The sequence below is a fragment of the Podarcis gaigeae genome (assembly GCF_964106915.1).
Source record: "Podarcis gaigeae genome assembly, chromosome: 3".
Classification (NCBI taxonomy): Eukaryota; Metazoa; Chordata; class Lepidosauria; order Squamata; family Lacertidae; genus Podarcis; species Podarcis gaigeae.
Window position 1 is genome coordinate 88,104,761 of NC_139680.1, and position 23,788 is coordinate 88,128,548.

The 23,788-nt window shown below is 42.8% G+C and overlaps 1 long non-coding RNA gene across 1 annotated transcript in view; it reads right to left on the bottom strand.

The window, feature by feature from the left end:
* Positions 1-20,128: 20,128 nt before the first annotated feature.
* LOC310841653 overlaps positions 20,129-23,788 on the bottom strand; it is a 31,426-nt gene continuing 27,766 nt past the window's right edge. The window contains exons 2-3 of the long non-coding RNA XR_014562658.1: positions 21,590-21,751; positions 20,129-21,493 (exon numbers count right to left, since the gene is read on the bottom strand). This is a non-coding gene — a long non-coding RNA (uncharacterized lncRNA). The remainder of the gene's footprint in view (positions 21,494-21,589; positions 21,752-23,788) is intronic.

Consider the following 23,788-nt stretch of genomic DNA (forward strand, 5'->3'; position numbering starts at 1 on the left):
CAGCCCCTGCTGAAGGAGGGAGGGGAAGGAGGAGACATGTGACATCAACCAGCCAGCTGAAAGGGCTGTTTTGTCACTCTAGCTCACAACCAGTGGCTCTTAGCCTTCAGTTCCTCCAGCTATATCTCTTTCCACTATCCCCAGGTGTTTTCAGACTCCAGCTCCCATCAGTCCCAGCCAATATGGCTACAGTCAGGGATTATGGGAACTGTAGTCCTATATCTGGAAGACCACAGATTCCCCACCCCTTCCTTAGGGACTGTGCATTCTGAAATAACAAGAGGAATGTAATTCAGGGAGCACAAGTGCTTTGTTCAGTTTCTGGTCCCGTCCGGAGGTGGCCCTACATTTTCTTATCAAATAACATTGCATTGTTACAAACAGAATAAAGAAAATCCACTAATTTGAACTGCCCTATTAAGGGTCAGATCACTGGCCCATCTACCCTAGTGCTGTCCACTGTGGCTAGAAGTGTATCTTCAGAGACATACATACTAAATCTGGTGGAAGTGTCCCCCCCCCCCCCAATATCTTGACAGAAAACAAATTCTGCAGGATGTCACAACTGTGAGTCAAAACCACAATTTTGACAGCCTTCCCCTGCATTGCGCCCTGCAGATGTTGTGGGACTACAAGTCCCATCATCCTGGACCATAGGCCATGCTATGCTAAATGGGGATGATGGAGGTTGTAGCTGGGGATATAAGCGAATCTGTCTATTTCAATTTCCCTCTATTTCCAATCTTAAATTCAGCTCTCCACATTTCTGCATCAGTCTGCAATTTATTTATTTATTTTTTAAAAAGTCCTCATGAAAATTCATCAGTGAATTTCGCCTAATGCACACGTGCTTGTGTACAATGTTGCCTAATATTTGTGTTTTTATATTGTAAACTGCCCTGTGATCATCGGATGAAGGGCAGTATAGAAATTTAATTAGTATACACATTTCTGCAAAGCAATTTCCCCTCATATGATGCATTTTTGTATGTTATTTTCACTATTATATGCATTTCTATGCACTCTTTACTCCAGGATTTGCACTTTTGTGCGCATTACTTGATTGGAGAACTACAGTGCAAAAATCAGAGAAGTGCGAATTTTGAAGGATGGTTGTGTTTTGTTTCACTTATTGCTTCAGAAAGTGAGAATTGAGTAGGGTCACCATAAATGCAACCTGAGTCAATTTATTCCGCCATCTGTTATAGTGCAAACTATCTGGAGGGCACCAAATTGTGGAAGGCTGCTTTCGAAGTTGTATTTGTCTCTCTCCACTTATACATGGTACAGCCCAAAAGGAAGACTGAAAGTTGCTTTGAACTGACAGTGAAAGTCAAGAGGTAGTAATGTTTTCCCCTTCTTACAAACAGAGCTGAGTTAGTGCAACAGACTTCCTGATTTTCCTCGGTTAACAGATGTGACGTCTTGAGGTAAACCACACGAAACCTGCAACCATTACTGCTGTGTTGTTTATATGACCTTCCTCTGAAGAAGCTGTAGGGTTGCTTTTCAGCAAAATGTGTACATTTCCCCGAGAACATCATTTCCAGTCATTCAGGGACTGGGCACTAAAAGGAAGAAGAGTCACTGATAATTTAGAAAAAGAGAGAGACTGAGGAAAAAGACGTCAGCAAATTACGATCAAAGGTTCTCTTTTTTTAGTAGTTCATAAAACACAATTATTATGTGGAAAGTCACCGGGGGGGAGGGTCTTTGAATTTAAAAAGTTAATTTACAAACCATTCTTCATTTAGAGGCATGACCTAAGGAGGATGAATTTTCTCCACTATTTTTGTCTTCAGGGGGAATTTGGGTACCCAAACCCAGCAAGAGAAGGCTGCTCCACATGCTAACTTATATTTTTCAGTTGCATGCCTAAAATATTTATAAGAGTATTAGGGAATGGGACCCTGCTCACCACCCACCATTACCCTTGTCAAAGCCTCATCTCCTTCCTCCTCACCAAAACTAGCCCCCCCTTACCTTCTTGCCAAAGCCCCCCTCTCCCCCCTCTTAAAGGTAAAGGTAAAGGGACCCCTGACTATTAGGCCCAGTAGTGGCCGACTCTGGGGTTGTGGCGCTCCTCTCGCTTTATTGGCCGAGGGAGCTGGCGTACAGCTTCCGGGTCATGTGGCCAGCATGACTAAGCCGCTTCTGGCGAACCAGAGCAGCGCATGGAAATGCGTTTACCTTCCCGCTGGAGTGGTACCTATTTATCTACTTGCACTTTGACGTGCTTTCGAACTGCTAGGTTGGCAGGAGCAGGGACCGAGCAATGGGAGCTCACCCCATTGTGGGGATTTGAACCGCCGACCTTCTGATCAGTAAGTCCTAGGCTCCGTGGTTTAACCCACGGCACCACCCATGACCAAAGCCATCCCTCCCCTCACTCCTTGCCAAAGCTATCCTTCCCCTTACATCTCACCCAAACCACCCCAGAGCCCACCATAATCATTCCACCCCTTCCCCTTAGACTTTTCCAAGCTTCCACTCACTAGCCTGAGCTGCCTGCCAGCCTGGGCTGCTTGGCTTTTTGCTTGCCAGCTTGGGCTGCCCACTCATTTCTGGCCTGCAACACCGGCCTGCCTCTGTCTCCATTTCCCTTCCCCTTTCCCTCTGACCCTGTTGCAATGGCCCAGCAGCTCTGCAAGCCCAGTTTGTCGTCATGCTGCCATTCATTTTGCCACCTGTTGGCGGCCATGCAAACTGCAGCATGACAACATCCTTAGGAAAATATGTATTAGGAAAGATATCTAAGAACAGGACGGAACGTAGCTCAGGAACAGAATGTATTATATGCATGTTGTTGTAAACTGCCTTTAGTTCAGTTCAGTGTAGAAAGGTGAGATATAAATTATATATAAATCCAAGAGGGGAAATCTGGAATAGAGAAGCAGCAGCAGCAGCAGCGGGGAGGGGTGGGCTTGCTTAACTCTTTCCTCACTCACAGCTACTCTGCTTGGAAATTCTCTGCTCTTATCCTGCTGCAAAGTTACAAATACATTTGTATGACTCTGTGTTCCATAGGCAAAAAGTGGCTTCGGAGAGGGGAGACCATATTGGATTGCCAACTTTCCTGGGCTCAGAAAAGATAATGAATGGTGGGGAATTGAATAAATAAAATAATATGTTTCCTACCAAGTTGGTTTTTAGTGCACCATAAATTCCCTGTTGCATTCTAGATGAAGAAGCTCACTGCAAAGGCATTTTGAGCCCAAATGGGTTTAAATAGTTTTCACTTGGTGTAAAATAAACAAGCAGACAGAGTCTCAACTTTCTTAGGTTTTTTAAAAAAATAAATCTTAGTTTCCCTCAACGGTAGCCATTGTGGCCAGTTCTAATGGGCAGTGTGAAAAGAGACAGCGTGTGCAAATAAGTAGTTCTGGTTCTTCATCCTGAAAGACGTTGCAACCGTAAGATTTGGGGTGGGGAACATGTGGCTCTCCCAATGTTCTTGCAATCTAGTCCACCATCATTCCTGCCCACTGAGAATGCTGGCTGAGGCTGATGGGAATTGCAGTCCAACAATAATCAGGAGGGCCACAGGCTACCCACAGCTGCCTAAAATCAAATATTTCCCTCCCCGCGACAAAAATCTAAGGCCAATCAACTGTTGCTTGCAGTTCAGCTCAGCTTATCAGTGTTTGGAGTGCTTTTTTTAATGGCTGAACTCTCAAGTCAGAGCAAGTTCCAGGTCATCTCAACCTTGTAGCGCTGCCAAGGAGAAGATATGTTGCCTCTCTCTGCTCCGGGTATCTGATAATCTCTAAGCAGTAAAACCAGCCTGGAAGCAGAGAAGCCTAGCCCTGGTTCTGAGCTTGTGGAAAGAGAGTTGTGAGAAAAACCTAAGAACATAAGAAGAGTCTGAGTGCCAGGGCATCTGCTCTGCATGCAGAAGGTCGCAGGTTTGATCCCCAGCATCTCCAGGTAGGGTTGGGAGAGACTCCCTGTCTGAAATCCTGGAGAGCTGCTGCCAGCCAATGTAGGCAATACTAAGCTAAATGGACCAAGAGTCTGACTCAGTACAAGGCCTATGTTCCTGTGCATGTGCACATTCAGTGTGTCTGGTGGGTTTTGAGATCCAGTGTGGTGTAGTGGTTAGAGTGTCAGACTAGGACCTGGGGCTCTAGGGTTCAAATCCCCACTCTGCCATGAAGCTCAGTGGGTCAGTCAGTGATGCCTCTCAGCCTAACCTAATCCTCATTTGAGGATTAAATGAGATGGGGGAGAACCATGTACACCACATTGAGCCCCTTGGAGAAAAAAAGGTGGGATATAAATGCAACTAACTAACCAACCAACCAACCAACCAACCAACTAACTAACATCTAAAGTCCATCAAATAAGCACAGACACATGCAGAGAAACAGGGTATATTCATAGCATGGGATTTTAAAGCACACACACATTGGTACATCAGCATCTTCTTTGCTGTGCAGCAAACTTCACTCTCGGAAGCCGAGGGAGAACAACCACAAGGAAACAGAAAGTGAGGGCGATAGAGAGAAAGACTCTGACAAGAGAATTTGTTCAGTCCTTATCTGAGTGTATGTGATGTACCAGGCATGCAGTGAATCCCATCTCTCCATCACACACAGTTTAATGGTAGGATTATTGTGTTTTTTAAAAAGGGAACTGCTTTATGGGGGGGAAGTGGTTGAACAAATGCTTGGACAGCTAGCGGCCTTGCTAGACTGAAATGTGTACGGTTAAGGCTCTCGTGGAATATTGAATCAGGCCCAAACTGAATATAATGAGTGATCTCCCGGCATCATTGTCTTTTGCATTACACACACACACACACACACACACAAAAAGCTTCAGGGGAATTGAGTCTGGATCAGGACCATATAAAGGGCCCTGGGCAGAGGGCAAATCCCACCAACAGAGCTGCTATTACCTGAGAGGGTAAAACACATCAGTGTTTTACATACATACATACATACATACATACATACATACATACATACCCCACCCATCTGGCTGTGTTTCCCTAGCCACCCTGGGTGGCTCCCAACAGAATATTCAAAACATGCTAAAACATCAAACATGAAAAACTTTCATAAACAGGGCTGCCTTCAGATGTCTTCTAAAAGTCAGATAGTTGTTTATTTCCTTGACATCTGATGGGAGGGTGTTCCACAGAGAGGGTGCCACTACCAAGAAGGCCTTCTGCCTGGTTCCCTGTAGCTTCACTTCTCTCAGGGAGGGAACCACCAGAAGGTCCTTGGAGCTGGACCTCAGTATTTGTTGAGGGTTTCCTCTGTTGTCACCTGGCATGGCCAGGCAAATGCTGGAGTCCACCAAGGCTGATAGCAGTCACTAGCATCCTTTTGCTCTGTTTCCCCCTCCCACCCCCGATATTTGTACTCAAATGGTTGACAGGCACAGTGAAATAATGTGCCGGCCAAGGCCACAGTGACCACTCATCTTCATTTCCCCACCATGACTGTGGTCCCCAAGTGCATCAGATCCCAGTGGCCTTCTGGGGGAAAGAAGTTGGCGGGCAGCTGTAGCCTCAGCTGGTGCTTCCCTTTGCAATGTGCTTGCAATTTGCAGTCTGATAACAAGGGGCTCCTGCTCACCCATCCTCACCAGAGTGGTCTTCTGTGGGTGGGTGGGTGGGGGACATCGGGACACAATGGACCTCTAAGTCAAGGTGCTGGCTCTGTGTGCAGGTTGCAGAAGCCAGAGATGCCCAGAGGTTGGGGACAGGGACTGTAGACATGATCCTGCTCCCCCAGTCTTGCTTTCATATTTTCAGTAAACACCCGGACATCAGGTGAGATCGCAGCTATAGTTCATGCAGCTAGTAAATAACTTGATGTTAACTGTGTGACTGCAGTTACAGCAAACCCTTTAGTTATGTTACTAAATACAGTGGTACCTCAGGTTAAGTACTTAATTCATTCTGGAGGTCCATTCTTAACCTGAAACTGTTCTTAACCTGAAGCACCACTTTAGCTAATGGGGGCTTCCGCTGCCACTGCCCCGCCGTCGTGTGATTTCTGTTCTCATCCTGAGGTAAAGTTCTTAACCCGAGGTACTATTTCTGGGTTAGCAGAGTCTGTAACCTGAAGCGTCTGTAACCCGAGGTACCACTGTATTAGCCTTAGAGTTGAGCAGCATCAAGGCCAGAAGGGGTAAGGAAGGGAAGTTTAATCCTACCATGGTCCCAATGAATCCAGAATTCATAGGAGGAATGCATCTAGTGGACTAACCCCAGGTGCAGGATATGGGATGGTCCATATATAGCTCCAAAACAGAACAGGTGCTTTACATGCCGGTATCTTCAGTTAAAAATGAACTCTTTCAGGTAGGGGGTTTTAGGAATGCCCGCCTCCCTTCCACCTGGGGGTGTGGAAAGCTACTGCCATTCAAAGGAGAGAGGGGACTAGAAGGTTCTTTCTGATGCTGCTCAGTGAATTTCTAGGTGGAATAACTCCCACGAGAAAACTGGATCTGAATATGTAAGTGCAGGTTATCTTCTTCTGCACACGAATATCAAGGAAACCAGCGATGTTGTTTTCCAAGGGCTCTGGCAGCAGCTCAAAAAGAAGAGCAAAGACAGCCAGTTCCCGTTCACAGGCAAGTCCCTACATTCCCATGGGGTGAACATTACGCTTTAAAAAGTGTGATCCTCACCCCCTCCAGGGCTATTTTGCAAATTGACGACTTCTAATAAACACACATGCACACACACATGCTGCAGATTGCTCAAGTAGGCAAACGAAATGGCAGTGGGTTGTTGTTGTTTTATATACTGTAGACTCGAGCGTTCAGAGCCACGGAGCAAACTAAAGCTGGGATCTAGGTGAAAATTCTGCACATCTACTGATGTGCCAAGTTGAACTCCGCTTGTATGATGGGTGGACCAGCCCTGGGAATTGATAAACATCTTATTTTTGTTTCCTGGTGGAGGACTGTAAAAACGGAACGCGCTGTGTGCGTGACTAAGGGCTCATCCACACCTGCATTTGCCTCATCATTTCCAGGCACAGGTCTGAGTTTTTCTTTTGTTGCACTGCCTTCCCTGGGAAAACTCATTTTTTGCCACTGAACAGGAACAAACACCTATTAGGCTTTCTGCCAACTGATGTTTGTTCAAATTCAGCGGTAAACGTGTAGATGAGCCCCAAGTTTGACTTGGACATAAGGCAAGCCCTGCAGGAGCAGAACAAAGGCTTGTGGAGCCCTGTATCCCACAGTGGATAGCCAAGTGTCTCTGGGAAGCCCACAAACAGAACATACTGATGACTCAGCAGCAACCCAATCTTTAATGGCCCTAGATATCTGGTCTGCAGCGGCCTATTGTATTGGGAAGGGCAGATAAGCTGTAGTCCTCTAGATGCTGTTGAACTCCAACTCCCATCAGCCCCAGCCAGCATGGTCAATGGTCAGGGATGGTGGGAGCTCGAGTCCAGCAACATCTGGAGGGCCACATGTTTGCCATTCCTGGATTACAGGGAGAAAACAAAAAGAGCCTGCATTATCTGGAGATGGAGCAAAGGTTGCATGCTGAGCTTTCTTTTAGACTCCTCCTCCTCCTGACTCTATTTTGGTTTCTTTTCCCTTACATGGTTACTTGGCTTTATTATGTCGCTGCTTACTATGTTATGTTGATTGGTTATTTTCTAATGTGTCTTTTTTTGGTTGTTAGTGGCCTTGGCCATTTCTTCTTCTGGAAAGTTGGAATAAAAATGTAACAAATCTGTAATGAACCAACCAGAATGGTGGGAACTAGTAAGAAGGTGGAGCAAAACTGCTTGCTTCATTGATTGACAGCACATTGGCATCCTTTGCAAGTCATGAAAAGGCCTGGATCAAGTTGCTTTGGGGAAAGGTTGTCGTTTCCTTTCCCCAAAGCAACTTGATCCAGCCGTTTTACAGCGGAGGCTGGCTGGAAATCTATGGGCAGGCTTGGGAATTTTGCTTGACTAAATTTGAGGTTCCTTTTCAGATCCCTTCAGACTTTGTGGAGTCGACAGGACTGGGATTTCAGTTTGTCATCTACCTGTCTTGGCCTGTGCCTGCATCATCACTCTTGTCAGTTTTTAGTGTCTTGCTGGCTGAAATAATTGTGCTTCCTCCGTCCACAGGTGGTTCCCCCCCTGGGAATTGCATGCAACTCTCAACTTCTGCAATTCTGTTCATGCACTTTTCTAATGAGTTACATGCAGTGTGTAAAATAATAGTAATAATAATAATAATAATAATAATAATAATAATAATAATGGGGAAGAGACGGAGGAGAGATCCTGAAGTACCCCAAGATGTCAGTGTATTGTGTGTGATTTTGAGTGGATGAGAACGCAGACAGTGTTCAGGATCACGGTGTAGCAGATCCTGAATCCAGATTTTATGTTTTTAATAGCAGAGAATATTAGCACCTTTTCCAGAGAGTGTAAAGAAGGAAGGATGAGATAGTAAGCACCACACAAGATTATTATTTCTTTGCACTGATTACGTAGGAACATTTGTACCTATTCAATAAGAAGCACGATTTTCCATGCAAAAAATAAATAGTTGAGGACAGTCACAGATCATGAAATGCAAGTTGGTTTGTGTTCTCCGCTTTGTAAACATTACTACAGCAAATCATGTGAAGAATGTGTGGTGTGGTCACTACCGTATGTAGTATGGTGCTCAGACCAAGAAATCATAGGATCATATAATTTTAGAACTGGAACTTCCAAGAAATATTGGGGGGGGGGGTTATCTAGTCCAGCCCCCTAATGTAGGGTGCAACTATAGCGACCATTAGGGGTGCCATGTTTTGAAGAGCAAGAAAGAGGACGCTATGACAACCGTTCAAAGCAAATAAATGCAATTTGTCTCAAATTTTACCCCTGTAAAAGAGGATGTGTCCTGGAAAAAAGAGGAGCCATGGCAACCATGTCAGATTCTGCTTCGATGCCTGTCATGAAGGAAAGTGCATCACCTCCAGGGGCAGTCGGCTCCACTGTGAAACAGCTTTTAGCATTAGGAAGTTTGTCCTGATGTTTAACGGAAATCCACTTTCTTGCCACTTGCATCTGGTAATTCTTGTCCTGTCTGCAGAAGCAATGAGGTCTTGGCATCTTTGGCATGAGCCTAGCCTTTAGATATTTGAAGAAGGCTATCACATCTCTCTTTAATCTTATCTTCTCTTTTTTTAATAAATATTTATTAAAGATTTTCTTAGAACAGTAGAAAGAGCAAACAAAATAACATATAATTTTTCCAATATCCACATTTTCATCACTTCTTTGAACTTCCTCGCATCTCTCGTTCCTGCGTTCCAAATTTTCAAACTTTACCCAGCAATTTATCACCTTGTTTCAATTCTTATATTATAATTTTCTGATATTATATCCCTAATTTTAGATAATTTAACCCAAACCTTAAAAGCTTAATTTTAACATAATATTTATCCAAAATTTATCTTTTCTTATATTTTCATTTATCTTCATATTCCTTTTAACTAACTTATTGGTGCCATATTGTTGATAATCTTACATCTTTCTTAACATTCATACAATTTACAATATTTTTGTAGATCGTCCTTGAATTTCTTCCAGTCCTCCTCCACAGCTTCTTCTCCCAGGTCTCGGATTCTGCCAGTCATTTCCGCTAGTTCCATATAGTCTATCAGTTGCATCTGCCATTCTTCCAGTGTGGGCAAATCTTGGATTTTCCAATATTTAGCGACAAGTATCCTTGCTGCTGTTGTTGCATACATAAAAAATGTTCAGTCCTTCTTTAACACCCTCTGGCCGACGATGCCCAAAAGAAAGGCCTCTGGTTTCTTAGGGAAGGTATACTTAAATACCTTTTTCAACTCATTATATATCATTTCCCAGAAAGCCTTAACTCTAGGGCAGGTCCACCAGAGGTGAAAGAACGTTCCTTCAGTTTCTTTACATTTCCAACATTTATTATCAGACAAATGGTATATTTTTGCAAGCTTGACTGGGGTCATGTACCACCTATATATCATTTTCATAATATTTTCTTTCAAGGCATTACATGCCGTGAATTTCAAACCGGTGGTCCATAACCTTTCCCAGTCAGCAAACATGATATTGTACCCAATGTCCTGTGCCCATTTTATCATAGCCGATTTAACAGTTTCATCTTGTGTATTCCATTTTAGCAGCAAATTATACATTCTTGAAAGTACCTTAGTCTTAGGTTCTAACAATTCCGTTTCCAACTTTGATTTTTCCACCTGGAATCCTATCTTTTTATCCAACTTAAAAACCTCTTTGATCTGAGCCTAATGTAACCAATCTCACACTTTATCTTTTAGTTTCTCCAAACTCTGCAACCTCCAATTATCTGTTGGAGATAAGCAGTGTCCAGTGCACAGCGGAATGATGAAAAGTACGTGCCAACATGCTCTATATTACTTTATTTACACTTCAAAGCTGGTAATTTACAGAAAAACATTTTCCCTCTGCCGGAGCAGAGAAAGGCATCCTCTCTCCTCTAAAGCACGGAGAGAATCACACTGAACTGCAAAGAACAGTGAAAAACAGGAAACCAGTGTACGTCACATCCAGTCTCCTGTCCCGTGAGAAAACCCAACAGCACTTGACTGTGGAATGTAAACATTGTCTTGTGACAAGCACTTCGCTGCTCAGTGAAGGAAGCAGAAACCAACATCCTCCCCCTTTCTGTGAACATCACTGGGCAGCGTGTTCGTACAATATTAGTACAAACCCAACTTCTGCACATAGGTACAGTGTTGATCCCTTGATACAATCTTGGACAATACATCAGCAGGAATTTCATTACCTGGCATATAGGACACCGTTACGAGTCCCTTTTGAATACGTTCCCTAGCATGTTGCAACTTTAATTGCAAGTGCTTCGTGCTTTGCTTACAACCTTCAGAATTCAGCAAAGCCAAACATGCTTTGTTGTCCTGGTAAACCTGGATTGGACATTTGACAGGAATTTTCATGTCTTTGCACAATTGTAACAACCATTCACAATCCTTAAGTGAATAAGACAGTGCATTCAGTTCAGCTTCACAAGTACTTAAGCTAACTGTTGTTTGCTTCTTGCATGACCAATCAAATAGACCCTGATTGTACTTATAGCAAACTCCAGACGTACTTTTCCTGTCTGTAGTGTCACTTCCAAAACTTGCATCTGCAAATATCTCAAGACCACCAGACTTCTGATTGTTAAATCTAAGTCTGTAATGCATAGTGCCTTTCAAATACCGCGCTATGCGTTTCAGAGCTTTCCAATCCTTAACAGTAGGATTGTTGACTTGTCTGCTTAGCAAATTACAGCTAACAGCAATGTCTGGTCTTGAACATCTGGCAATGAAGTTTAGCTTGCCTAGCACACTTCTGTACAGTGTAGTATCAGAAAATGCTTCTCCAGTGTCATCTACCTGATAACCTGTTATCATCGGTGTGTCCACAGGGTTAGCATCCATCAGGTTTAGTTTGCTTAACACATCAGCAATTTTCCGTGACTGGTGTACTAGAATGTTACCACCTTGATCTCTCTCTATTTCCAGAGATAGGTAGTTGTTTACCTCACCAAGATCTTTCATGTCAAAGTGCTCTTTCAGTTGAGCTAGGGCGTTATTGTACATTGTGACATCTTCCCAAAAGAATAAAAGATCATCAACATAAAACAAACAATACAGTTTCTTTTGCCCCTCCTCTTTGACAAATACACATGGATCAGCTTTCCCTTGCTTAAAACCTAGAGAAAACAATACTTCAGTGAGTTTTGTGTGCCAACACCGTGCACTTTGTTTGAGACCATAAAGGGACTTCTTCAGAGCACAAACAAATCCCTGTTTTACCTGTACGCCATCAGGTGGAAGCATATAAAGTGATTCATCTAGAGATCCGTACAGAAAAGCTGTATTCACATCATGGTGACTAATGTGTAGATTCTCTTCTGCAGCTAGCTTGAGCATAAGCCTAATGCTCTCATACCTCACGGTGGGTGAGTAGGTCTCGTGATAGTCTTCACCTGGTACCTGTGCAAAACCTCTGGCTACCAATCTGGCTTTGTGTCTGACTATCTTGCCATTTTGATCTGTCTTCGCTTTGAAGACCCATTTGCTTCCAAGCAGTTTCATTCCTGGAACTACTGGAACAAGATCCCATGTTTTGTTCCTTTCCAAGGAATCAAGCTCAGCCTTCATGGCATTTAACCATGGCTCTGCTTCCTTTGAATCCAAATCCTGGATTTCTTGGAAACTTGAAGGTTCAAACACCTTCTTGGAGCTTTTAACAGCTGTTACTGCTATCTTAGCAAACTCATCAGCAAATCTCTTTGGAGGTCTGCCTTTTGTCGCTCTCTGTGACCTACGAATTAGCCTTAAGTCTTCAATACTCTCCTCTTCCTTCTTAGGAGAAAAGTGACCTATTGTGAACAATGGTTCCTCTAATTCTTGATCAGAGCTTTCAGAGGGTCGCATAGAGGCTTTCGCACTCTTGAAATCCTCTGAATCACCCGATTCAGTTTCAGACTCAGAATCAGAACCTTCATCAGTGGGTGTGGGTTGTTGCGGTTGCTTTTGACTATCCTCAGTCTCATCACTGTCATCAGGATAACATTGGAAAATTCCCACATTCTCCCCCCACTTGGCATTGTACTCAACACTTCTTGTGAGCTTAATTGCCTTAGAGTCAGTCATCATTATTCTGTAAGACCCTTTCTGATAACCTAGAAAGATACCATGCAATCCACGCTTGTCTAACTTGGAGCTTTGTGGTGAGTGAACCCACATGTCAGAACCAAAAATTTTCATGTGTTTGATGTATGGCTTCTTGCCAAACATCTTCTCATAGGGGGTACAACCAATCGCTGAAGATAACCTGCGATTATAACTGTAAGTGAAACATGAGAGAGCTTCGGCCCAATAACTCTCTGGAAGATTGGCATCATGCAGCAAGGTTTTTAACCCTTGAAGCAATGTCTGATTTGCTCGTTCCGCAAGTCCATTCTGCCATGGCGAGCGAGGACTAGACAAATCGTGTTGAATTCCTTTCTCAGTCAGAAAAGCTTCAAACTGCTGAGAAGTGAATTCTCCCCCGCGATCACTGAAAAGAGTCTTTACCTTCTTACCATGCACATTTCCCAACCAAGCACAGAATTCCTTGAACCTTGGAAAAGCCTCTGATTTCTGCTTGAGATTGTACACATAAATATACCTGGAAAATGCATCAATGAGAACCATGAAGTACCTGTTTCCACCCAAAGAGGGCGCTAGTGGTCCAACCAAATCAGCATGAACAACCTGGTATGGTTCTGTAGCTTGCCTACTAGACACCTTACCTTTCGCAGCCATTTTTACCTTGTTTGCTGCGCATGCCTTGCACTTCATGTGGTACCTGCAGGGTTTAATAGTCATACCTTCAACCAAGGCAGGCATTTTAGATACTGCCTCAAAATGCAAATGACCAAATTTTCTGTGAAAATCGTGAATACATTCTGCATGCAAACTTTTGTTAGAACCTGCAATGCAACAAGTGTCATCCTGCACAACATCATCAAAATACAAAACATACAAACGATCAACATATTCAGCATGCAATACATAATCATTTTTCTTTGTGATGATGCACCTTTTGTTCTTAAAGGAAACGTCAATTTTCCGCTCATTCAGCTGTCCAACGCTGAGCAGATTATGTTTGGCATCTGGCACATAAAGCACATCCTGTATCGATAAGTCCAAACTGTGAAGAACAACAGTTCCGTAGCCTTTGCTGGGAATTGTGTGGTCATCCGCCTGGTGAATCGCACCTTCCTGCGGTGTAAAAGACACGAACAGTCGCTTATCGTTGCACATGTGGTGGGTTGCCGCTGAATCAACAACGAAGAAAGATCTAGACGTCTTCTGGACCTCTGCAACCTTTGGAGTGAAGCGTGAGACCATTGCCTTGTGCTGCGTTGTCCTGGACACCGGACCTTTGCCTTTGCCTCGGCCTTTTCCACGCGACGAGCTTTCGCTGCGCTGCTCTGTCTTGGCCCTGGGATTTCTGCATTCCCTCTTCATATGGCCTAGACGTCCACACGTGTAGCATTTCACTGCCTTCAAAGCTTTGGCGCCATCTGGTGGTTCCACTGCACTATGGGATGACGTCTGTGAAGACTCCCCCTTGCCCATGCAGCTATCACCCTGGCGGTCTGCTTCATTCTGAATCATGGCAGTATCACAGGCTACTCTGAGCTGAGCATGTGGCTGATTGGCATCAGATTCCCCACTTGCCTCATCCAGCCTTCTGCAGCTAGCCATCATGACTATGGCATTAGCCTTCTGCGTCATCTCTGCTGCTTTAAATCAAGCTGCTTTATACAAGCTGCGTCTGTTTACAGCTGCTTCAATCCAAAAGCAAATTCAAAAAGTACTTTCGATTTCCAGCCTCTGCCTGTGAACCTGTGCCTTTCTGCTTAACTGCTTTGCTTATCTGCAGCTGCTTCAAACCGCATTCCAAAGGCAAGTTCAAAAGTGAAAGTTCTCTCTGCTGTCTTAAATTCATGCTGCGACACTGCTGCAGCTGCTTTACTTTCGATTTCCCCCAGCATAGGAAAAATTTATCCTTCTAGCCTTTTGCCTGTGCCACGGCAAAACCGGCTATAAAAGTTCAAAGTCCAGCCATAAAGCCATTAATTAGAAGCTGGCAGGCTGCCCGGAGCAGTAGCACATACCTCATCAAATCATCTTGACGCGCAGAGATATCGTCCGATCCGGCCCTCTGCATTCCGATCCTTTGCCGGCACTCCAATTCTTTGCTCCTTTGTTCCTTTGCCAGGAGCCCGACTTCTGGAGTCCATTCTCAAAACACTGCGTTTTTCTGGGCCCATAACCAAATGTTGGAGATAAGCAGTGTCCAGTGCACAGCGGAATGATGAAAAGTACGTGCCAACATGCTCTATATTACTTTATTTACACTTCAAAGCTGGTAATTTACAGAAAAACATTTTCCCTCTGCCGGAGCAGAGAAAGGCATCCTCTCTCCTCTAAAGCACGGAGAGAATCACACTGAACTGCAAAGAACAGTGAAAAACAGGAAACCAGTGTACGTCACATCCAGTCTCCTGTCCCGTGAGAAAACCCAACAGCACTTGACTGTGGAATGTAAACATTGTCTTGTGACAAGCACTTCGCTGCTCAGTGAAGGAAGCAGAAACCAACATTATCTCCATCTTTTTCTATTATTTCCCAATATTTCGGCCATTTGGCCTCCATATTGAGTCTTTTCCGGGCCTTAGCTTCCATTGGTGATAACCACCTTGGGGTCTTATTTTCCAATAAGTCTTTATATTTTATCCAGACGTTGAACACTGCTTTCCTGACAATATGGTTCTTGAAAGCCTTATGAATTTTAACCTTGTCATACCACAAATATGCATGCCATCCAAAAACATTATTGAATCCTTCCAAATCTAAAACATCAGTGTTTTCAAGAAGCAGCCAATCTTTCAACCAGCAGAAAGCTGCTGATTCATAGTACAGCTTTAAGTCTGGCAGGGCAAAGCCCCTTCTTTCTTTAGCATCAGTTAGTATCTTAAACTTAATTCTGGGCTTTTTGCCCTGCCAGACAAATTTGGAGATATCTCTTTGCCACCTCCCAAAACACTCCATTTTATCCACAATCTGTAAAGTCTGAAATAAAAACAACATCTTTGGCAATACATTCATCTTTATAGCAGCAATTCGTCCTGACAAGGAAAGTTTCAATCTTGACCAAACTTCTAAATCCCTTTTAATTTCTGACCAACACTTTTCATAGTTATCCTTAAATAGACTCATATTCTTCGCTGTTATGTTTACCCCTAGGTATCTTACTTTTTTAACCACATTTAACTCTGTCTCTTTCTGAAACCTTTCTGATTCTAAAAGTGTCAATTTTTTCCCCAAAACCTTGGTTTTCTGCTTGTTAAGTTTAAATCCCGCCACCCGACCAAACTCCTGAATCAATTGTAATACCCTTTTCATACTAGACTCTGGCTCCTGTAGGGTCAAAACTAGGTCATCTGCAAATGCTTTAAGTTTATACTGTTTCGCTCCGACCTGAATTCCTTCCACCAACCGGTCTCCTCTAATCATGTTCAAGAGCACCTCCAGGACCGAAATAAATAGCAAAGGGGAGATAGGGCAACCTTGTCGTGTTCCTTTTTCAATTTTGAACTCTTCCGTTACCACATTGTTCACTATCAATTTAGCCTTTTGTTCCAAATAAATTGTCTCTATCCCATTCTCAAACCCCCGTCCCACTCCCATCCCTTCCAAATTTTTCTTCATAAACTTCCATGAGATGTTATCAAAGGCCTTCTCCGCGTCTATAAATATTAACACTGCTTTTGTATTAATATTTGTTTGCAAAAGCTCCAAAATGTCAATAATATTCCTTGTATTAGCAAACAAATGTCTACCTGGGAGAAAGCCTGCCTGGTCCTTATGAATTACTTCATTTAAAACTTTTTTAAATCTACTTGCTAAAATGTCTGCAAATATTTTGTAATACACTTCTAGGAGGGAGATGGGGCGGTAATTCTTAAGTTGTGTCTTTTCAGTTTCTAGTTTGGGTATCAATGTGATGAAAGCTTCTTTCCACGACTCCGGTGCCTTCTTCCCCTCCATGATTTCATTGCAAACCTCCATTAATGGATGTATCAAATAGTCTTTCAATGTCTTATAGTATTTGGAGGTAAGCCCATCTGGCCCTGGAGATTTGCCCAGTTGCATGTTCTGAATGGCTTCTTCGATCTCTTGTTGTGTTATTTTATAGTTCAGGATTGTTCTATTTTCCTGAGACAACCTTGGTAGACCATTCTTTATCAAAAATTGTTCTATCTCCACCTCGTTTTGCGGCCCTTGTGTATATAATTGTTTAAAGTATCTCTGGAAACACTTTCTGATCTCCACTGGGTTCTGAATATTTCTTCCTTCAATCTCTAAATTTGTGACCGTATTCAGTTTTTGTCTCTTTTTCAGCTGCCATGCTAACAGCTTTCCACATTTATTTGCCGATTCAAAAGATCTTTGTTTCATTAGCTTAACTTTCCATTCCACTTCCTGATTTATCAATTTAGAATATTGTGCTTGGTGGAGTTTAATTTCTCTTAAAATCTCCTTTGACTTCGGTCTCGATCTTAACTTCTTCTCACATTCTTTAATTTTCTCCAGGATCTTATCTTTTTTTCTCATTCTGTGCTCTTTTCTTTATGGTGTTCTGTTGTATCAGAAACCCCCTCATAACCGCTTTACTTGCGTCCCAGATGGTTCTTTTTTCCACCGTAGTGTTCAAATTTATCTCAAAGTAGTCCTTCAAAGCTTTTTGGGCCTTTTTGGTAATCTCCTGATCTCTGAACAAATTGTCATTCATCTTCCATCTGAAGGAGCCGGTTGGAGTTAGTCTCATATCCATCTTTACAGCATTATGGTTGGAGCAGGTCTTTGGGCAGATTTCCACTTTTTTTGTCTTAGGTGCCAGACCTCTAGTTATCCATATTTGGTCGATTCTTGTCCATGTCAGTTGGGCTTCAGAAAAAAATGTTCCTTCTCTTCCCAGGGGGTTCTTTGTTCTCCAAATGTCAATCAAGTCCATGTTGTCAGTCAGTTCTTTAATCTTATCTTCTCTATGCTAAGCATGCCCAGCTGCTCCTACCAATTTCTATTAGGACTTGGATTCCAGATGCCTCGTCATCCTTGGACATTGTCCAGTTTTTCAGTGTCCTTCTTAAAATTTGGTACCCAGAGCTGGACACTACACTCCCAAGTCTAGCACAAAACAGAACCAGCACTTCTCATAATTTGGTTGCTATGCTACTGTTAATACACCTAAGATTGCATTAACATTCTTTGCAGTAGCATCACACTTTTTGCTCATTGTTCAGCTATTTATCAACTTTGATCCAAGCTTTGTAACTGGATATGCATGAAGGAGTGGTTATTTCTACTGTTATAATATTGAAAAGGAATTCTTAAAACTCTAAATCATTATAGCTGTGTGGATCACATGTGTGGATCACATGTTCTTTGCAGTCCTACCTGTAGCTGTTTTTCACTTTTGAGGACAAGGTTGCCGTTGTTATTAAGGTGTTGTCTCCACGAAGGAAAGTCATTTCTTGGGAGCGATGAAATGCGGGGGTGTAGATAACTCACATGTTAAGCACACAGGAATAGGAAAGAAATGTTTTCCTAACCTTTACCAAGTTTTTATAAACAGTTGTATAAAGCCATCTAATAGTTATATAAATCTATAAATTATGAGTATTGTCTGTTTTATATATTTATTGTCTGGGGTTTTTGTGTGTGTGTTTGTGTGTATTCTTTGCCTTATACTTCTACACCAGTTTTTTCTTTCATAGAATAGGTGAGAGTAATTTGGTGAAAGCAGTGGGAAACTTTAATCTGCAACACAGATTCATACTCAGTATTCATAGGTAGCATATCTTGATGGACTCATTGGGAGCAGCAGATTAAGCACTAAATTGGCAACCAAAACAGCAGCCAAATTTGCTCTTTGAACAGTAGCAATTCCAGTATTTAATTCAATTACAGGGCAGTAAGAAAAATTACAAAGGTAATTACTTCAGAGATCCCCTGACATCATCATAAGCAACCTGGCACCATCATAAGCAGCAATTGGACACATTTGTGCGAGGAAATATATTTTCTAGGATCACAGAAATCCTTGCAGATGTGAAACAACTAGTAGAAAGAAAACACAGCAAACAAGTTCATTCTCATGACTGAGTTATCTGCACCCCCGCATTTCATCGCTCCCAAGAAATGACTTTCCTTCGTGGAGACAACACCTTAATAACAACGGCAACCTTGTCCTCAAAAGTGAAAAACAGCTACAGGTAGGACTGCAAAGAATTGTCCCACAAAACCCAGAGTAAGCCAAAGATAAGCAGTATGGATTATGCTTCACAATACCTGTATTCATTTAGTTACAGATAGGTAGGGTTACCCACAATAATACTACAACCAGACCTAACACGGACACTGGCACCAGAGCCTGCAATAAACCCAGATGCCAACTTTGCTGCCACATACACCCGGACAACACCATACTGGCCCCAACAACATCACACATACCATCTCGGGACTATTTAATTGCTCATCGTCTAACATTGTGTATGCCATCAAATGCCAACAGTGTCCTTCAGCTCTCTATATTGGACAAACAGGCCAGACCTTACGCCAAAGAAAAAAAGGACATAAATCGGACATCAGGAATCACAAGACAGAGAAACCAGTAGGAGAACACTTCAATCTCCCAGGACATTCTATACAAGATCTCAAAGTAGCTGTTTTACTACAAAGGAATTTCAGAAATAGACTGGAAAGAGAAGCTGCTGAATTGCAACTTATCACCAAACTTAAAACCATGGAGAGTCCTGGTCTGAACAAAGACCTTGGATTCTTATCTCATTATACATGACAAAGCCATTTTTCACCTTCTCACCCCTTGCTTTTTCCTGTAAGACCTATTGCAGTCGTTAAGAGTCGTCAACAGGCTCATCACAGCTATCTGCCAATCACCCATTCCCACCACCCTTCTGAGTAATACCCCTCCCCACCTTCTCACTATATAGAAGGGTCTGGAAACTTCTGTTTCAGTGTATCTGAAGAAGTGTGCATGCACACGAAAGCTCATACCAAGAACTAACTTAGTTGGTCTTTAAGGTGCTACTGGAAGGAATTTTTTTTGTTTTGTATTCATTTAAACGCTGCTACTGTGTTGGCAAGTTATGATGCTTTTGACTGTGAATTCAGCTCTTCCCCCAAGATCTGTTGTTAAGAGCACTCTCCAAAATTTTGGTTTAGCTCTACCGAGGAAATAAAATTAAGACAATGCAGCAGATTTGGCCAGCCTGGTATGCACCAGATGTTTGGGTTTTTTTAGCTTTTAATATTTAATAGACTATTGTATTTTTTAAATTTAATTTATTTAACATAATTATTACAAAAAATAAGCAAAATATTGCAAATACATACATATATACATATTTCAGATAAGCGCACATATATAAAAAGAACAAAAGAGAAAAAAGAAAGAAATGAAGAAAAAGAAAAAAATAAAGAGAAGAAGAAGAAAAGTTAGAAGAATTTGTTCCAAATTTATTCTACAAATATCTCAATAATAAAATTTCATTGATTGACTTCCATCGCTTAAACTGCACTTCCTATATAAATTTTAAGCAAGATTGTATCTGTTATTCTGTATTTTCCCCATACAATCTCACATGAATATTCTAATCAACAAGTTTCTAAATCTTCAGATGTTTTGGACTACAATTTCTATTGGGCCTGCTGGGAATGGTAGTCCAAAACATCTGAAGGGCACCCACTCCCTCCAAGAAAGATCATCGTAGGAAGGGAAAAATCAATCTTCTCCCCCTCCATCAGCAGACCGGATTGCAGCTGCAGGGAGATTCCCCTTCCCTTCCACAAAAAAGACCCTGCTGCAACCACCGTTAACTCTGGGATTGTGGAACCAAAGGGGAAAGGACTCTGGCCCCATCCATTGGCCAAATGAACAAGGGCCTCCACCTCCTATTCAAGGAAGGCCATTAGCACAGAAAGCCTGGCCTCCCACTGTACCTCAGCCGTTTCTCAGAACTGATGCCACTCTAACTTTTTCTTCCATTCCCCTTAGCTTCTGTGTCATATTTTTTGTATGCCTGATGGCATGACCTCTCTCTTCCTCTTTCTCTGGCTGTGTGCACACTATCCATTTAAGCACATTATTTCCCCAAAAGAAGCTTGGGAACTGTAGTGTGTCAAGGGGTGAACTACAGTTCCCTGGCTTCTTCGGGTCAAGTTTTGTGCTTTAAATGCATGGTATGTGCATAGCCAGACTCTCATCTCCATCTCCTTTTCTTGATTGCAGGACTTTTCTCCCCCCACCCCTTAGGGGGGAAATAATTTTCTAACAAGCAGGATTAAAAAATAGTAAGCAAACAAACAAACAAACAAACATATCCTGAGTTTCCAGTCTGTTAAAAATACAAATAACAATGGCTCATCCAATTATGGGTAGTTTTAATTTTTTATTGCTTGTGGGTGAGCTAAGGCTTGCAAAGTAGCTATATAGCATTTAAAAGTGCTATATAATATAAAGTTTGATTAATGACTCCTGATGTTTGCAGGCATCCACCTCCCATTTTGAATGTTTAGCTCCAAGTCTGGGTTTAGTGTTAGTCAATGTCTAACCACCTCATGGAAACTGCTGGACTCTGTGGAAGGATCAGGGCCAGCCGAAGGTGTCTTGGTTTGTGAGGAACAAGGTCAGAACCAGACTGAAAGAAAAATGGCTTGGTCTGCTTTTCGGAAACCCGGTACCGCAGGAGCTAAGATGTGCAGACGTTATGGTTAAGCTGGCTTGTAGATTTGAGGAGGCTTGTGGGAGTGGAGAGGCCAGTTAGGAGAAGGGTTACAGCCAGAAATTCCCTGAGCCTGCTACGTACACAAATAGATGCCGCCGCAAAGCACCGTCAGTCATGCCGCATTTATCTGAAGAATGGGAGAAAGAGAAAAGGGAACAGAAGTCTTTGCCAGGAGCGAACAAAGTGGGCATGCCTCTTAAATAATTACCCCAGGACTCATTACCTTTCCAAGTAATTAAACATTACGAAAGGTTATTAACGTGCTGATAATAGACAGCTTTGAAAATTGCCAGCGCAGCGTGAGGGAGCAGCAGACAACCACATGGCTGAGAACAGGTTTCTGTAGCCTCGTGAAGGCCTCAGACTTCTCATTGTCAAGCAGCTCCTGCAGAAAAAGAGGTGGGGAGAAAGGAAATAAAAGGCCTGTTCCTGTTAAAGGAGCAAAAAGAGAAAACCGTGTGTGTGTGTGTGTGTGTGTGTGTGTGTGTGTGCTTTCAGTCCATGAAAGTGGCATAGCGGGGTTGAAAATTGCATGGAGACAGCAGGGGGAGAGGAGGGAGGTGTACATGTTCCATAAAACAGAAAGCCTCACCCACAGACATGGAGCGATCTAAATTATGCCTCTCTGAACCAGCCTGGCCAATTTGTGCCTGGGGCAGGTTAACTCCAGCGCAGGGCCAGCCAAGCAGGTGTTCACCAGCTTTTTAATTCCAGAGGAAGGTGTGTTGGTGGTGGAGGTGGTGATGGAAGCTACCTCCTGTCCTCTTCTCTCTTTTTTAAGGGTTTGTTCAGCTTCCCACAAGCTTCCGGGTATTGTTTATTAATTAAAGTTATATCCCACCCTTTCTCCCAAAAGAGCCCAGGATGGGAAAAGACAAGTGGTAAAACATTTACTAGAAGGAGGAGGAGAAGGAGAAGGAGAAGGAGAAGGAGAAGGAGAAGGAGAAGGAGAAGGAGAAGGACAGATGTAGACTGGGAAAGATCTCAGCCTTAAAATCTTGTTGAAAGAAGAAGGTCTTCAGTGGGTGCTGAAAAGACAACAGATATGGTGCCTGTCTTAATATTCAAGGAAAGGGGGGTTCTAAGGAGGAGGTGCCACAACACTAAAGACCTGGTCCCTATGTTGTGTGAAACATACCTCCTGATAAGATGGTACCTTCAGGAGGCCCTCATCTGCACAGTGCTTTGACCAACTGGGTTTGTAGCAGTCTTTCAGGCCTCTGGTCCCAAGCTGTATAGGGCAAAGCCAGCATCTGAAGCCTAGACTGGTGGCTAATTGGCAGCAGAGGATGAAATGTGATGTTGTCTATTTTGTTCCTTCGTTTCCAGAATGGACTGAAAAGTGGGTTGGTGGAAGAGTACTTCTTCTGTCACGTACCTCCGTTTTCCCCAGTAGCAAAGCAGCGATTGAGCTGGCCTTGTCTTTGTAGAAGGTGAGATGTGGTGCGGGCCCATGTGGGCTCACCTTGTGGCATCAGTGGTGCCTGCGGTGGCTCTGAGCAGTATGGGGTAGGTGGATGTAGCCACCATTTTAATCTCTCACAGCGCTGCCATGACACAGCATTCCTCTGTGGCATTATGGTGTCTTAACATGGCAGCTAGATTGTTTTAAAGGAAGTCCAAGCCCCTGCCAAATGCTGAAGTCATTTCTGGCAAAGTCCTGAACTGTAACTTTCAAAGTTGAATAGAAGAGAGTTTTCAGGCAGGTGCAACTTGTCACGGAGGAGTGAAAGAAGTTCAAAATCCTCTCTCCTACACAACTATGTAAGGTTCAGGAGCCCTGCCTACATTTGTATCTGGCCATCTTCTCTAGTGCTTTTCGCCACTCCCTCGCTTAAGAAGTGGGAAAATAACCTCAGACAAATAAGAATATAATGGTGTGGTTACCACTGGTTCAACCCACTTTAAGTCAATGTGGGTCACTAGCATATAGAATAAGAGAACAAGACGAACATACACTTAAAGAAGATTGGAAAATGTTTATATTATATTGGGGAGGGGTTGTGTACACTTGAAAACATTGGTAGCATTAAGATAAATTCAACAGTCTAAATAAGTTTTGATAGATGTCATAATGGAATACAGTGATACCTTGGGTTAAGTACTTAATTCGTTCCAGAGGTCCCTTCTTAACCTGAAACTGTTCTTAACCTGGAGCACCAGTTTAGCTAATGGGGCCTCCTGCTGCTGCCGCGCCACCGGAGCACGATTTCTGTTCTCATCCTGAAGCAAAGTTCTTAACCTGAGGTATTATTTCTGGGTTAGCAGAGTCTGTAACCTGAAGCGTATGTAGCCTGAAGCGTATGTAACCTGAGGTATCACTGTACTGAATGATTTAGTTTATGTAAGGATCTATGTTGTGCAAAATGAACCATGGAAAGAGAAGAAGGGAGGTCATTGATATTTTAAGGTTGTTTAAATT